The sequence below is a fragment of the Canis lupus genome, chromosome 16 (genome assembly GCF_003254725.2).
Source record: "Canis lupus dingo isolate Sandy chromosome 16, ASM325472v2, whole genome shotgun sequence".
In the NCBI taxonomy this organism is placed as follows: Eukaryota; Metazoa; Chordata; class Mammalia; order Carnivora; family Canidae; genus Canis; species Canis lupus.
Window position 1 is genome coordinate 4,266,659 of NC_064258.1, and position 12,078 is coordinate 4,278,736.

General features: G+C 34.8%; 1 long non-coding RNA gene across 1 annotated transcript; it reads left to right on the top strand.

The window, feature by feature from the left end:
* Positions 1-249: 249 nt before the first annotated feature.
* LOC125752669 (uncharacterized) lies at positions 250-10,924 on the top strand. The gene is made up of 3 exons (XR_007402738.1): positions 250-402; positions 9,769-9,876; positions 10,705-10,924. It is a non-coding gene; the product is annotated as an uncharacterized LOC125752669 (long non-coding RNA).
* Positions 10,925-12,078: the final 1,154 nt, after the last annotated feature.

The window sequence follows — 12,078 nt, forward strand, 5'->3', positions numbered from 1 at the left end:
CTATTTGTCCACAACCTCAACAACACTTGCTATTTCTTGTGTTTTTGATCCCAGCCATTCTGAGAAGTAGAAGGTGACTTCTCCTTATGGTTTTAATTTGCATCTCCCTGATTATCAGTGATGTTGAATACCTTTTCAAGTGTCTGCTGGCCATTAAATATGTTTTAAGACAAATATGATTAAGTTACAAATACAATTAATTTTACTGTCTTATTTAACTGTTTTATTTTAATTTTCCTAAAGATTTTATTTATTTCTTCATGAGAGACACAAAGAGAGAGACAGAGACACAGGCAGAGGGAGAAGCCGGCTCCCTACTAGGAGCCCGATGCAGGACTTGATCCCGGGACTCCAGGATCAGACCTGAGCCAAAGGCAGATGCTGAACTGCTGAGCCACTCAGGTGCCCTGTTTTATTTGCATTACACAATCTTTTCATCCTATTTATAAAATGCCACCTACTAGATCCTTTTCTCTCTAGTTTACTGGAAACCTAAAAAACCTTCCAGCCATTTATTTTTCTACTCAAGGGTCAGCTTCGGTTGATTGAAGTCTTTTCTATTCATGCCAAAATTCCTGGATATCTTTTGTTTCCTCAGTTCATCTTTAAGTTTGTAGGGGGGGACAAAAGCCTGTGTGGAGACGATGAGAGGGGAGAAAAGGCAAAATAAGCATGTTCATCACAGAATAAGTTTAAGAGGAATAAGAAAGAAGAGAAGAAGTTGGATGAGGAGGAGGAAAATTTAGAGTTTTTAGATGTCTGTATGTGTGCCAGATGCTATTTCACATGCCATAGATGCCTTCACATGCTTGCTCCCTGCAAGGATGATAAACATTAGTGATATTGTCAACTCCATTTTACAGGTGAGGAAGTGGAGGCATAGCAATCTCAAAACATTGCTGAAGATAGCACAGCTATTAAGTGGTCAAGCTTGGGTTCACAGTTCAAGAATTTTGACTCTTAGCCTCTAAGGACATTTACTCTGGGTGTGCAATCCACTCAATATCCTTGCTGACATCTGTATTTTTCCCCTGAAGAAGCACACAAAAACCTTAAGTATAGTACTAAGAACAATGAAATGCTAGCTGCTGTAACAGATAAATCTAAACCCCCCCCCCCCAAAAAAAAAACCACAACACTCACAGTAATATAACTTAGTAATTGTATTTATTGCCCAAGTTCCTTTTCAATGAGGTATTTCTGGTTGGGTGGTGCTCATCTGAGCAGTAATTCTGATGACAAGTTTTCTTCTGTATTGTGACCAGGCCATTTTCTGTTTGTAGTTGTCACAATCTCTCTGGAGTTTGTCTACCTGCCAGGTACTCAGAAGTGGAAAAGAATATGTAGTCTTGCATGTCTTCACTAGCTAGGCCTGAAAGTAGCACACATCATCCCACAAAGCTCATGACGTGAGCACTCCCAATTTCAAAGGAAGCTAGAGAAATAAAGTAGCTGAGTTGCCCCAGAAGGAAGAAGAGAATGTTTTGTTGAATATTTAGTTTTTTCTGCAACTGGGAATATTCAAATTCTATAATTGTATTGTTTCCAAGTAGAGAATAATTTTTGCGGTTTATCTTAATTGTTTTATTATCTATATGTCTGTCTGCTTACCTATCATTCTACTCTATATTCCATATTTATATATTTCATGGTTATAATTAGGCCATTCTCTAACTCATAAACTGGCAGATGGGTCCAGCCGTGTTAATTGCAAGAAATTTGTTCTGACAAAGTAGGGGCAAATAATAGGAAGTACTTTTTCACAAATTTGTAGTCAATTTTGTGATCAAACCTTTTAGTAGATATTATACAGAATTAATGCATTAACAAAACTACAAGATTGTTGTCAATTTTGAAGTTTGTACAAAATTTAAGCAAGATTAAGTAGTAAATTTAGTTTCCCAAACAAGTACCTTCTGTATATATTTTAAATATTCAAATTATCATCACCGCCATATTCTTCTCTGTAAATTTGAATCAATCATTCATATTCATATTGCTTCTCTCTTGTTTCTCTGTTCTGTAACAAATTACTCCCAAAGTTAGCAGTTTGAAGCAATGCACATTTCTTTTCTCACAGTTACTGTGGGTTAGGATCCTGGTAATGGCTAAGCAGGTGGCTCTGGTGCAAGATCTCTCATTAGAATGTAATCAAGTGGTTAGCCAGGGATAAAGTCATAGCCAGGATGAAGGCTCAACTGGGAAGTAATCCACTTCCAATTCACCGACGTGGCTGTTGTCAGGGTTCATGTCCTCCCTGGCTTTTGAACATATTGGTTCTTTTCCATGTGGACAACTTCTTCCCTTAGTCCAAGAGCTTCAAGAGGGTGAAAGAGTAAATGAGGGCATCTATGAAGAAAGCTTCAACGTTTTTACAATCTGATCTGAGAATTGACATCCTGACACTGGTGCTATATTCTATTCATTAAAAGTGAGTCATGGGAACTGCACACAGTAAGGGGAAGAGATTTCAGGCAAGGTCATATCAAGAGACAGAGATCACCGGTACTATTTTAGAAATCTACCATACTTTTAACATTCATTAAATTATTTAATACTATAAACCATGCTTGCTAGAAAAAAATTTAAAAAAAATGCTACCTTAGAAATTAATCAAATATCCTGATATGCTTCCATTAGAATTCTCTGTATTAATCATATACCCTGCACACAATTCTAAGCTTAATATGTCCTTCCAGCATATACAACAGAATATTTTCTTTGAGATAAACTACTAAAACTTTGTGATTTCCTGTGGCATCAATTTACTTTTATTCCCATTGACATTTTATAGCTTACTTTTTTTCTCTTTTCTCCCCTGTGTTTCCCTTCATTATTTGAAAATCCCAAAGTGGCCTTGCTTTGATCTTTCTTTCTGGACTGAAAGTTCTCTTATCTTTGGGATTTTTAAGCTAATGCATATTTTAATGTACAAAAGATTATTATATTTTCAGGGACCTCTCAGAATATGCAAATCTGATCATTGACCTTGTTGTTTAGAAGTATTTGTTTATGCAGATAAAAGAATGAGTTATAAAATAGTAATGATATGATGGTTCTCAGTGGCCATTCAGGAATACTGTATTAAATATTCTTAAAAACCTCAAAATATATTATAAATGGTATAGAGTCTTCCATAGACACTATATTATACTACTTGGAATATCTCATAGTTCTTTTTTTCCTCAAAAGAGAATATTTTCCTTTTGAAGTGAATTTAATGAGCTCATCATAATACTTCCCATTTTTCTTATTTTAATTAATAATAAACTGCTATTTGCATACAGCCTATTGTGATGCTACTATAAGGCAAATATATACCACTTTATTATATGGCACTTAAAGAAGAAACATCACTCTAATGCTGAACATTTTAACCAAGATTAGGAAATATAACTCTTTCCTGAGGGGTCTGGCAATTCTTTATATTTGAAAGAAAATTAGAAGAACATTAAAATGAATTATAATGGTATATGTTTATAGCAATGTCAATTTATTCCATGATTAAGAAAAAAATCAAATGCCACAGTGCAGCTAATTTATATAAAGTAATGGTGTCTAATATATTACATAATATTTGCAACATGGTTCAAAAATATTTTTGTTTCCTCTATCTTTATAAATCTTGTGATGTAGCTTACCAAAGTAAAATGAGGTTTGTTTTTGTATCTATGAAAGAATAATTAAGTCTTAATAATAGAAGGGATTTTAAGCATCATTTAATCTAATCAGTTTTGGGGCAATCTGGTGACAAAAACCACACAATATTTAGAACAAGAAAAGTTTAAAACAAAAAAATATAACTATAATAAGGACTCAAATAATAGAGGATTGAATAATGAAAAGTAGTGAGAACTGTAGTGAGTTGAGGAATCACAATTAAAAAGAACAGCCACTATCCCTAAGGCTGAAGCAGAGTACCTGAAAAAGGGTCCCTGGAGGGCTGAAATCCATGTCTTCTCAGAGAGGGCATGACCATGTCCACTGAATGGTGGAGAAATCAGGGAGGTACTGTGCCAATGGAACTGGCTTGGAATATTCTTTGTAATCCTATGCCTTCTCAGAGGGGGCATGTCCATGTCCACTGTATGGTGGATAAATAAGCCAGGTACTGTACCAATGGAACTGGCTTGGAATGTTCTTTTTAATTCCATACAAGAGAACTCACTGGAAAGATACCGAATAGAATGCTATTTGTGGGTGGCCCTTCACCTGTGGCATTCCATGGTGGATGTGCTGAGGCATCTGCAGGCACTAGGTTCTGGAGAAGGCTTGCACTTTAGGAGAATTCATACTCTACAGGAGCTGAGTGGCTGGTGCAGTTGTTCACTGCAGGAGCTGAAATAGGAGGACATCTGAGCTGCAGGAATTCAGCACTGGAGAAATTGCATGGTATAGGAATCTGGCAAGAATGATACACTAGTACTAGAAAGAGAAAATCTCTTTGCATCTTCAGTGTTCCTTCAACACTGCCTTTGGCAATATTTAACATTGTACCAACTGACAAAGGAGCAATCTTTGAAGGAACCAGATGTACTTTTTCAGAGCAAGCAATGAAGTGCGGATTTGTAGTTGAGATGCACTGTTGATATATCTGAGGAAATCCATCCCTTTAGCTACTCTTCTTTTATATATAACCTCCTACACACATTTGTATGACAATTAATGTCTAACTACTGAACAGGGTATAGCTAACCTTATAAGTGAGAAAGTTATCATAGTTACCCCTAAATTAAGAGAGGCATGGCCTGGCAGTTATGATGTCCTTTGCTGACAATATTAACTATTCCTTAAATTTCATCACAGCCCCACTGAATACTTACTTACCACCCTACTTTAAAATCTTTGGTGGTGGCATTAAATCTTCACAGTTTGCTCAAGGATGTCATATTGCTTCAAGTTCATGTTCTTGCTAGGGAGTAAATGTTCCAGGGACTGTCACCTAGACTTTTCTAACATAATGAACCTCAGTCAAAGATCAGAGAGACAATATGGGGATTCTACAGTACCCAAGAATGTTTATTTCATTTTCACATTCAGGCACTAGGGGAGTAACTATGGAGTGAATCTGGGGATTAATTGGGCTTACTGAGTCAGACTTGAACTAAGACTACAGCTCTCACTCACCTACCATAAAATTATACTTGAACAACACTAAAATTTTGGGTCCCCAGGAATTAATATCTTTTAAAACCCAGTGTCTTATAATCCTCAAGAAGTCTGTTCTTCTATGAACAGTTCCTCTAATAAATGGCCATAGGCTAGTTGGGGAAGGTTTAGAGAAACATTTGTGGTATTATTTTGCAGGAATGGTGCAGGATCCTTCCTCAAGAATCCTATCCTCCTTTTCAATTTCTGTATTAATTTAGATATGGGAACTGGAAAGAGGTTGAGACTCTCCACTCTACAAATCAAATCAGGGGTTTTTGTTTGTTTTTGTTTTTACTATAAGACTAAAGTTTTTACTGTTATGTAGCTCAAGTGTTATTCTAGTGGTTTTTCCATCTATTGCATTCCTAAGGGCACCATGATCAATTAACCACGCACTGCTAAGATCTCTGAGGGTCAAGGCATTCTGTATACCACTACATCTCTGATTTCCTTTGCGGTGTATGTTTCTACCTCATCTTTGGCAGTTAAGTTCTGCCACTTGTCCTCTGCTATTTTAGGATCTCATCATTCAAATTAAATTAGGGAACTCACCTGAATGCTGGCAACTATATCTCATCTAAAAAGGAAAACTATCTCAGAATTTTTTAAGGATACAGATGTTCATTAATGAATTTCTCAATGCCTTATTGGAGGGTATGTCTTTGAAATTTTATGGAATGTATCTGGCAGATGGGTATGTATGTCATCTATGACAAGTCCAATCTTTGGATTTTCTCTTTTCTTTTATACCAAGAAAGATCTGGCTCCTTGACCTCATTAAATGTAGGGCATCTTTGTTCCCAAGGTTTAGTTAACCGATAAAGAAAACAGTTAGAGTTACCTCCAGATGAATTAGCCAGCATTTTAGATCCAGAATCTCCATTATGTACATTCATATTGATAAACTTGGCCTGTTCTAACACTCTTAGACTCTCCCCTCATATATGTTCTCTAAGTTTCTGCTAATATATTTTAAATTCTTTGATAATTATTTTGATGTATAAGCTCTTTAAGGGGGTCAGTTTGTTTTCTTGTCTCTCAAAGCATACCTACAGGTTATGGGTAAAGTAACCACAAGGAGTAGTTATGCAGAATTATAAGAATGATCATTCTTTTTCAAGGCATCTGCCACAGTTGAATGTAACAGTTTTTGTTTGTTTTTTAAGCATAAAAAGTCATATCTCCTAAGACATTGGAGAAAAAGGTAAAGAAGGGTCTTTGTGACATAGAAGCTCAATACTATTTTCTAGATCCAACCAAATGTCCTCATTCCAAATTTCAGGATCACAATTTTTTCCAGTTAATACTCTTTTACATGATGAATTAGTAAGATTTTTGAATTCAACTATTTTTGTAATCCAGCCAACTGCACAATTAAATGGGTTTTATGTACAACAATATCAACCCTGTAGCTATAAGAAATAAGAGATTCATTTTGGCTGTCATGGAAGCATTCCGGTTCTGGCTCTCAAATCATGACTTTCATTAAAGTTGACAGATCTGAACTTATCATTTTCTTTTTGTATGTGCTTGAGTGCACTGAAAGATATCCATCTCATACTATAGTCCTGATGGTCATTATCACTGTTATTATAGTGCAGTGCAGTAGACATTTGGGGTCTAGTGCAGTAGACATTTGGGTCCCAAGGCATTTCCTTCAATTAGTGCTTCATCACAGTCAACCATGGGACATAGCATGGTTAATTACACCATTGCATCTCATTGGTTACTAGAACCCCTTTCCCATTGTCAAGTGACAAAGCACTATCCTCAAGCCTAAAACCACAATCAAAGAATCACAATAAAAAAAAAAAATCTCACCTTTCAGAGTCCTTCCATCTTTTATCACTCCAAGTCCAGTCCAGCCAGGAAATAGACACCACATAGTTCTTGGATAGGAAAAGTTTAATATAAAGCAGAGATGGGAAAACTATGCCCAATGTGTCAAATCTAGCTTTCTCCCTGTTTCTGTATAGCCTGTGAGCTAAGAATCACTTTCAAATTTTATAGGATTTGTTAAAAAACAAAGTGAACAATTATAGGTATGTGAAAGGGACCATATTTGGCCTGTAAAACATGAAGAGAGAAGTCTCAAAATTAGAAATTAAAAAGTAAACATTACAAGTGGTGACACAAATAGATAGTATAGAAGATCACCATGAACAACTATAAGCTAGCAAACTGGAAAATATAGAAAAACATGAATAAATTCTTAGAACTATATAGCCTACCAAGAGTGAATCATGAAGAAATAGAAAGTCTGAACAGACTTATAACTAGTGTGGAGACTGAATCAGTAAACAAAAGCTTCCTAAAAAGAATATCCTAGGACCAGATGGCTTCATTGGTGAATTCTACCAAACATTTAAAGAATTAACACCAATCCATCTCAAACTCTTCCAAATAATTAAAGAAGAGGGAACACCCCTAAACTCATTTTATGAGGCCACCATTACCCTCATAAAATACCAGAGCATTAAAAGACACAAGAAAAGAAAGCTACAGGCCAATATCCCCAATAAATATAGTTGCCAAACTTTCAACAAAATACCAGCAAGCTGAATTCAGCATTACCTTCTCATTAAAAAATCCCATCCTGCGACTGTAGGATTTATCTCTGGGATGTAAGAATGATTCAATGTATGAAAATCAATGAATATGATATAACACATTAGCAGAATAAAGGATAAACATGAATGATCATCTCAATATATGCAGAAAAATTGTTTGGTAAAATTCAACTTTTATGACAAAAACCATTAGCAAACTAGAAATAAAAATAAAGTACTTAAAAATAGCAAAGGCTGTATGTGAGAAGCCTGTAGCTAACATTATACTCAGTGATGAAGAACTGAAAGCTTTTCATATGAAATCAGGAACAAGGCAAAGATGCTCATTCTTATCATTTTTGTTCAACATAGTACTGGATGTCCTAGGTAGAGTAAAGAGGCAAGAAAAAGAAATGAAAGACATCCAGATTTGAAAGGAAGAAGTAAAATTGTTCCTGTTTGCCAATGGCATGATCTTATATATTAAAAACCCTAAAGATCCCTTAAAAAAAACTGTTAGGACATTCATTCAATGACTTCAATAAATTGCAGGATACAAACCAACATACAAAACTCAGTTGTACAGAACAAATATTGTTAAAATGTCCATCTACCCCATGCAATCTACAGACATAATACAATCCCTATCAAAATAGCAACATCAGCTTTCACAGAACTAGAAGAAACAATTCTAAAATTCAGATGGAACCACAAAATATCTGGAATAACCACAGCCATCTTATAAAAAGAAAACTGGAAGTGTTAGGATTCCAGATTTCAAGTTATATTAAAAGCAGTAGTAATTAAAACATTATAGCACTGACATATATAGAATAGAACAGGGGATCCCTGGGTGGCGCAGCGGTTTAGCGCCTGCCTTTGGCCCAGGGCGCGATCCTGGAGACCCGGGATCGAATCCCACGTCGGGCTCCCAGTGCATGGAGCCTGCTTCTCCCTCTGCCTGTGTCTCTGCCTCTCTCTCTCTCTGTGACTATCATGAATAAATAAATAAAATCTTTAAAAAAAAAAAAAAAGAACAGAAAACTCAGAAATGATACTACAATTTATGGTAAATTAATCTTTGACAAAGGAGGAATGAATATACAATGAAAAAAGACAGTCTCATCCACAAATAGCATTGGGATAACTGGACAGCCACATGCAAAAGAATGAAACTAAACCACTTTCTTTCACCATACAAAAAAAATAAGCTCAAATGGACCTAAATGTGAGACATAAAACCATAAAAATTCTTGAGGAGAGCACAGGTAGTAATTTTTTTGGAAATAATGAAAAATATGTTTGGATATATATTGAAGACAGAGTCAACATAATTATTTATGATATGATAAAAGGATGACTCAAAGATTGTTGACTTGAGAAAATAGGTATGAAGAGTTGTCATCAAAGAAGACATGAAATTCTGTAATTAGAGTCAGTCATGTGGGGAGGGTCAGGAGTTCACTTTTGGGTATATTTTGTTTGAAATGAATATTATATATCCAAGTTGAGATATGGAATAATCAATTGTCAGGGTAAGTCCATCTGGAGTTAGGGAAAGAAGCCTGTGTTAGGCATGTAAATTGGCACATGAACAGAAAAAAAAAGGTATTTAAACTTCTTGGACTGGATAGTATCACAAAGGGGATAGTATTAATAGAGAGGAGATAAAATATATTAGAATCCAAAATAACGAAAAGCGACCAGTAAATAAAAAGAAGGATAAAGACAAGAAAGTGAGTTAAGGAAAGAGCAATCAATTAGATGTATTAAATGCTAACAATTGGTTGAATACTATGAGTACCAAGAATTGATGTTATATTCAGCTAACTGGCAAGCTTAAAGAACACAGTTTCACTAAGAAATATAGTGTCAAAACTTAGATTAAAATGGTTTTAGGTGAGAATGAGAAAAAAATCAATTAGACAAACTAGAGACAAATTTTTGATCCAAATAATGGATCAATAGTTGGAAGAGGAGCAGTATGCCTAGATAATAATAAGTAGAGCATGAAAAACTCATGATGTACAACTTACATATTCATTATTGTTCTGTGGATCTTGGGCAGCATAACAGAAGAAAACAAAGAAGAGAACAAAAAAAATATTCACTTGAAGAAAGGAATTACTCAGGAAATACACCCACTGGATAGATTGAAAGTCAACGGGTATTCAAGGTAATGGATATACCTTACCCAATCTCTTAATCACTATTTTTTTAAATCCTCCTCATCTTTTTTGAAACCCGTGTTAAATTCCTGTTCTCAATATCATATTTGAACCCTTATTAGTTTTATCATCAATTGCATGTGCTTCTGTGAGTCGTTAAACTTGGCCTCCACATAACTCTTAATTTCACACAGCATTTTCACACCAAACATACTGCACTAGGAACTGTTTAGTACTGTGATAGGCTCTCCTACAGAATCCACAATGCCTGTCTGAATCTTCCCAGGCTTCTACTGTGGAAGAGAAACTGGTCAACACTGAAATAGGCACGGTAACTCTTTCCAGGTTTTTCCACTCCTATTTTTGTGGCCTTTATTAATCATTTTGATCATCATTGAAAAACTGTTGCTTGAAAATGTCTTTGAAAACATTGAATTAAGAAAATCATATTTATTATTGATTTTTTTCCTGAAAATTAAATAAAACGTGCATTAATCAATATCTGGATTGATGAACAATATGTTTGTCTTCATATGCTGCCTTATTAAAGGTTTTGTGATTTGTGTTTTTAGGAGTATGCCTATAGCTGAGATGTTCACTTATTCACCATTTCCCCTTTTTTCCTTTGGTAATACAATATCTCAATATTAGTTGGACCCAAACTCATTTTATGTTTCCCCTTAGAGAAAGGTGTCCCCTTAGAGAAAGGCCCTGCACATTCTGGCTAATAGGATATGAGCAGAAGTGATTTATGCAGTTCCTACATTGCATTCTTTAAATTAAGGGTTATTTTCAATATTTTATTTTCTTCTTTTTATGCATTGGTTCAAGTACAGACAATATCACCAGAGCCAGAGCAGCCATCTTGTTCTATAAGTTGGAAGCTCAAGATAGTTTGGCAGTACCGTTAGATAGGAGAATCTGTCTACCCAGACTTCTCAGGTAAAGGAGGTATTAACTTTTCACCTTATTAAATTCACTAGTACTTCGAATCTCTCAGTTATGCTGCTGAACTGATAACCTAGATAATATGCTCTTTTAGCCTCTATTTTATAGTAATACTCAAAGATTGCAAGGAATATTGAAGTTAAATAGAACTGGAATGTTCTCTAAGTCAGAAATTAAATACTTCGGAGTAAACTCTGACAATTTCCAAACCAGAAATTTTATATTTTCTATTTATCAGCAGAGTTTGTATGTTTTATAAATAATCATTTAGATCCGATAGTGAGTTAGAATAATGTTGAGTATTCGTAGATTGCTGATTTACTGCATTTTGAATTAGGTGATTGGAGTCTGTGTATGGTTAAATATGTAATAATTTCTTAGCTGTTTCAGATGATTAATACTGGAACTGGCTCAACATTTCACTCATTGCCTATGTATACTTGTCTACCAGGATGATAAAGCACTAATAGATTCTTATTACTATCCAGGGGCAAAATGTGTTTCTCTTCAGCATTTCTGTGACTATCCTAACATTTTACAATGAATGCCCAAGGCAAAATGAAAGATTTGGAATATAATAGAGATGAAGCAAAAAGTAAATGACAAGGCAGGGTGCAGATAGATACTTTTTTAGATAAAAATTATTCAATATAACTCTTTTCTTCTGGGTTATTAGAGTATTTCAAATTACTATTTTATAGAATCATAGATGTTAAAGCTAAAAGGCATGTTGAATAATAATCTGTTGCAAACCTCAGGTCTCAAGCAGGTGAGGCATTAATATCCTTGGTCCACACACTGGTTTATAGCTTTTGCCAAGATTACAAAGTAGAAAAGTCAGCATTAGATCTAGATTTCTAGACTCTTGATACATGAATGCTTGTAACTTCTTGATAAAGTAATGATGTAAAATTAGATTTGTTGATTTGTTTATTTTTATTTATTTATTTACTCAATTCACTTACTTTTAACGATCTAAGGATATACGTAACACAACAGATAAGTAGCCAAGGAATGATGATACTAGGTGGCCAGTGTAACAGTAGAGTATATCAAAGTGTTAAGGGAAACTTTGTAGAAGCTAATTCAATTTTAGAAGTAATCAGGTTTTTTTAAGCATCTAATAATCTTTAGTCATTAATTTGATTTTGTTATAAGCTAACATTTAGATGCCAAAAACAGAAATGCATCTTTAAAAAAATGATTTTAGTGGTAACAAAAGATTGAAAATGAGAACTGAATGAATCTCTAGTGGGGATTCA